The sequence below is a fragment of the Pseudorca crassidens genome, chromosome 11 (assembly GCF_039906515.1).
Source record: "Pseudorca crassidens isolate mPseCra1 chromosome 11, mPseCra1.hap1, whole genome shotgun sequence".
Classification (NCBI taxonomy): Eukaryota; Metazoa; Chordata; class Mammalia; order Artiodactyla; family Delphinidae; genus Pseudorca; species Pseudorca crassidens.
This window is the reverse complement of record NC_090306.1, coordinates 58,093,502-58,099,501: the sequence shown is the minus strand read 5'-3', so window position 1 is coordinate 58,099,501 and position 6,000 is coordinate 58,093,502.

The window sequence follows — 6,000 nt, the reverse complement described above, 5'->3', positions numbered from 1 at the left end:
TGGAATAAATCAATAAGAAGCTTTTGATGTGGGTCACCTTAACCCTAAATATCACCCAGTAGTATTTGTAGGGATAAAAAGAACAGGAGTTATTGCTGTGTTCATGTAATGATGCTTTCTCTTGCTCCGTCCTCTCCTGATGTACCAGTTTGCTTTGAGGAGTTCAGGTGTCCATGAGTCTTGATCTCTTGGAGACCTGAAATTTCACGCACATTTAAGAGAGGTGAGGTTGGGGAGAGACAAGTGATGCAGGTTCCGTCGCGCTGTGCCTCCTGAAGCACCTTGTGAACTGGTGAAGTGACCGGGCAAGTATTTATATATTTAGATACCATCTACTAGCCTCATGATGACCCCCCTACTCTGGAAATTCTGGATTTCATTAGACAACAGTCATCTCTGAGCCAAATGAGAGGAACAGTTTTGAATACTCTGAGGCAGTGTTCCTGCCTCATTTCAATCCAGGAAATCTGAGTCATACTCCACTTCTGACTGTCTAGGTGTTTAGTTTCAAACAGGACTCGATTGATTAGCTAATTCAAGCTCTCTGATATCAGTTCTTTGTCCTGGTTGTTTGTTCATTTTTAATACACTATTTGTTTATTCAACATATATTTATTGAGTGCTTATTGCATGCTAGGTGCTGTTCTCGTACCGGGGAACAGCCATGAAAAGAGACTATACCCCTGCCTTTAAGGTTCTTACAATCTAACGGGGAAGCAGAAAGCAAAGAGCCATACAACAAAAATGACAACAAAACCGATAATTTCAGAATGTGGCAAGTGCTATGAAGGAAATTACTGGGTAATAGGATAAAAAAACAATTAGCTGGGGTGGGTGGGTGAGTATGTAGAGGGTTATTTTAGCTAGGGTGCTCAGGGCAGATTTCTGAGATGAAAGGACATTGATATTTAAGCTGAGACTTGAAAGATCAAAGTTGAGACAGCTATGTGAGTTGCTGGAGAAAGAGCATCTGAGGCAGAGGAAACAGCAAGTGCAAAGACCCTCAAGTGGGAAAGACCTTGGAGTATTCAAGAAACAGAAAAGGAGTCAGTGTAGCCCTAGCACAATAAGCAGTGAGAATGGGACAAGATAGGGTAGGAGAAGCACGCAGGAACTAGATGATGTAGGACTAGGAGGACAGGGCAAGGAGTTTGAATTTTATTCTGAGAGTAAAAGGACATCTTTCTATTAATATCTTCATCTTTTTACTATAAAATCTTGAAACTTACAAAAAGGTAGAGGGGCTATTATTTAAAAAAAAAAACAAATAAAACAGACAGACCCTAATATACTCAGCATTCAGCTTAAAAAATTCTTAACATCTGGCAATCTTGATTCACCTGTACCTCCTACTCCTCCAGCCCAGATTATTTTAAAGAAAATTCCAAGTTTTATCCATAAATACTTCAGAATGTCTAAGAAATAAAGACTAAAAAAACCCATCACCATTGAAATATTGTCATGACACGTGAGTTGACATAATTTATTAATATAAAATTAAACATCTCACAAATATCTTTTTTATAGTTGGTTTGGTTGAATCAGAATACAAAACAAATGGGTAGATATATTTCTTAGATCTATAACAGTACCCACATGCTTCTCTTTCCCTCTCTCTCTCAGTCTTAATATTTATTGGTTGGAGAAACCAGATTACTTGTCCTATAAGATTTTCCAACTTTGCGTTTTGCTGTTGGTATCCTCACAGTGACAATTAACATGCCCCTCTCATCCATAGAATTTCCTGTAAATTGGTTATTAGATGCAGAGGCGTGTTCAGATTCAGTTTTGATTTTTTGGCAGAATACTTCACAGTGGTGCTATGCATTGCCTATTGCATCACTTCAGACAGTACATAATGCCTGATTGTTTCTCTTTTCTTGATGTTAAGATAGATCAGTGGTTTCAGATGTTGTCAGCCAGATAAAATCATTATAATCAGGGGAGTGGCAAGCCATGATTTATATGGTAAAGATCACTCTGGCTAGTACGTGGCCAAAAAAAGTTGTGGGCAGGGATGGTAATAAAAATATTTAACGAACTGTATGACATGGGTTTTGACCAACCACAGGGAAAGCAAACTTACTCATGGATTCTCATCCCTCATTGTAGGAGTGGGAGCTTGGGAAGCAGTTAAAGGGCACTTGCGGTGACACATGTGACAGACGGTGGCAACTTAGACCAGGGAGGAGGTAGCAGAGATGGAGAATGGTGGATTCAAGGAAGCTTTGGAAAGGTCCAGAGGTGCCCAGTGTGCGGGTTTTCTAAACTGGAGTTGTCATTTCTGTCTAAAAACCACGTATCATGAGGCTCCTTATTTGAAGGCCACCCAACTTATTATTGTTAGGTTCTCCTATCATAGCCCTAGAACAAACCCTGGTTCTAGAAACAACGATGTTAGTTCTCATTGTTCTTTGAGACACCAACTGAGTAGGAAACTAGAAGAATCGATGTACCATTGATGGAGCAGAAAAAAATCTGTTGGACTTCTTTTCAAAGAAAAAAGAGAAACATTTAAGAAAGCAAAACATTAATATGGTATGTGTTGTTGTGAGGCGATTCAAGGGAGAAAGGTTAATAAGTATATAGAAATAATTTTTATATTTGCTATTTGTATTAGTAAAACAAAGTGAATCACGTAAGTGTCAAATTCACTGATGATACATCTCATGTTGCTGCTTCCTGCGTAACTCATCTCTTAATGAAAAAATGGGGTCACCACAGTTATTTACCTTTAACCACAAGTGAAGAACTAAGTTTTATTTCCTAGACAAAAATGTAAGAAGCCAATATTATTCACTTTTTTTTCTGTTCAGGTGTAACATCTTGGGGATGACCAATGACACTTTCCTACTGAGAAAGAAAATTTTCATGGTAGTGGTAACCACAGGTTTGGTTGATTACTCACATTATTACATTAGTAACATCTTTTACTCTATACTCCACACAAGGAAAAAAGTGCTGAATGCGAAACCACAACCTCAGCTGTTGGTGGAAATGATAGTTAACGGCACCTTGCTGCTGCATCAGTGGGCCAATTCTCAGTAAAGAGGATTAGTTTGAATATGGTTTCCAAATCAATGGATAAGAGTGAGTTGTGGCAAAAGTTAAATGATCCATGGAAGTAACGTAAGTGTCCATCGACAGATGAATGGATAAAGAAGATGTGGCACATATATGCAATGGAATATTACTCAGCCATAAAGAGAAATGAAATTGAGTTATTTGTAGTGAGGTGGATGGACCTAGAGTCTGTCATACAGAGTGAAGTAAGTCAGCAAGAGGAAAACAAATACCATATGCTAACACATATATATGGAATCTAAAAAAAAAAAAAAAAAAAGGTTCTAACAAACCTAGGGGCAGGACAGGAATAAAGACGTAGACATAGAGAATGGACTTGAGGACACAGGGAGGGGGAAGGGTAAGCTGGGACGAAGTGAGAGTGACATGGATATATATACACTACCAAATGTAAAACAGATAGCTAGTGGGAAGCAGCCGCATAGCACAGGGAGATCAGCTCAGTGCTTTGTGACCACCTAGAGGGGTGGGATAGGGAAGGTGGGAGGGAGACGCAAGAGGGAGGAGATATGGGGATATATGTATATGTATAGCTGATTCACTTTGTTATACAGCAGAAACTAACACACCATTGTAAAGCAATTATACTCCAATAAAGATGTTAAAAAAAACCCCAAACATATGTCAGATCGTTTCACTGTCTTGCTCAAAACCCAATGGAGACTACCCATTTGTTTACTAGAATAAAATCCACCTTTTGTTTTCCTATGGCTGAATGAGCTGGTCCCTGGCTATTTCTCTAACCCCAGTACCTGCTCCTCAGGTCCAGCCACACCAGCTTTCTTGCTCTAACCCAGCCCCAGCTCACGATGCTCCCATGTTTGATGTTTCTATTTTGTTATTTTCTCTGCCTGGTCACTCTCCTCTCAGCCATGACCCTGACCCCCTCCTTCCCTTCAGTCAGGTCTCTGCTCAAATGTTCTTTCTTCAGAAAAGCTTTCTTTGACCCATCTGTTTAAAGTAGCACTGTCCCTTGTTCACTGCAGCGTTAGTCACAATAGCCAAGACATGGAAACAATCTAAATGTTCGTCAGTGGATGAATGGATGAAGAACGTGTGATATATGTAGATAGATATGTAATTATCTACATATAATGAAATATTATTCAGCTTTTAAAAAAAGGAAATCCTGCCATTTGTGATAACATAGATGACCTTGGAGGACATTATATCACAAGTGAAATAAGCCAGATGTAAGACAAATATTGCATGATCTCACTTACGTGTGAAATTAAAAAAAAAAAGGTCAAACTCATAGTAACAGTAGAGTGTTGGTTAACTGAAGCTGGGATACGGAAAGGGGAAGTTTCAAAAAAAAAAAGGAAAGTAGAATGGAGGTTGCCAGGGGCTAGAGGGAGGGGGTCATGGAGAGACATTGTTTAATGGGTACAGAATTTCAGTTTTGTAAGATGAAAAGGGTTCTGTAGGTGGATGGTGGTGATGTTTGCACAACCATATGGATGTACTTCATACTACTGAACTGTACACTTAAAACTGGTTAAGATAGTAAGTTTTATGTTATGTTTATTTTACCACAATAAAAGAAAAGGTACCAGCCCCTTCTCCTACTTACTTTTTCATACAATAGTCCCTTCCTGACATTATATTACATAACTGTTTGTTTCCGTATTGTCAGTTTCTTCCTCCAGAATGTAAGATCCATGGGGACAGGGGTTTTGTCTCTTTTTAAAATTATTGCTGTATCCCCAGTGCTTAAAAGGATGTCTAGCACATCAACAAGTATTTAATGAATTAGTACAATGTTTCAAACTGGAATTGAAAAAAATGTTAGTCTATCTCTGGGGGCAAAAATCTCTGAAATATGAAGCTTTGGAGGAATGTTTTGACAGCTAAGTTTCCTTCCAAGTGGAGGATGCTGCTCTGTGGTAGGTGAGATCGAAATTGTCTCACCAAGAGAATCAGAGATGAGAGCCAGGGAGACGAGTCCTTGTCAACGGGGGTCCCTGGTTCCAGATGTCCCTGAGGTTCTCCCTCTGTTACCCGCGATTTCTCAGATTGCTTCCAATAAACACTCCTCTTTGATTAAAATAGTGTAGCTGGGATTTCCATCACTTGCTGCCCAGAGAGTCCTGACAAATGCAACTTGTCAGTGTACTGTTATTATGACTGAAAAATAAAGAGTATAATAAAAATGGGAAAAATTATTAGGGAATAATTAACAGAGTGGTAACAGAATTGACCACAGTAAATGCTGCTGGTGTCTTGCCCTCATCTTTTCAGCAGCCTCCTTTCCTGTCCTTACCCACTGCGTTAAACGTTAAAGGGTAACAACTTTCTGTTCCTTGGCCTGAGGGTTTCTCTCTGTCTGCGTGTGGGGAAGGCCAGAAGTGCTAGGAGGTTAGTGTCCCTGGGAGCAGCCCTCAGACAATGATGAAGAGAGTCAGAGGATAAATAGCCCAGCTTCCTCGCCCCTTGTGTAGGATGTCTTTTAGGTATGATCTATACCCTCGCGCAGAGGTCTTTTGTGGGTGGAGTCCCAGTTGCATACGGCGGTTCCTGTGTGTCAACCTCCCTCTATGGACCTTCTCTCTCCCTTGAGTCACCTCATTGCTTCCTGCCTGTGCTTCCGGGCATCATCACCCAAATGATCCTTGACTTAGACCCTGCTTCTGTTGTAACCCAACATAAGGCAGTTTCTCTACATAAAAGTTTCCATTGACGTGAACAAATAAATTAAAAATGAGGAAATGCATAAAGATAAGTTTTGTAAATCAGTTTACAAATAAAAAAAGATGAAAATGAAATAAAAATAGTGAACATGTTTAGGCCTTACAATATGCCAAGCGTTGTTTCCACAAGGTTCATTTGTTTGATTCTCACAAAACCCCTGTGAAGTAGTTGCCATGATTAGCAGCTAAATTCAGAGCTTACGAAACTCTCCTAGGTTCACACAGC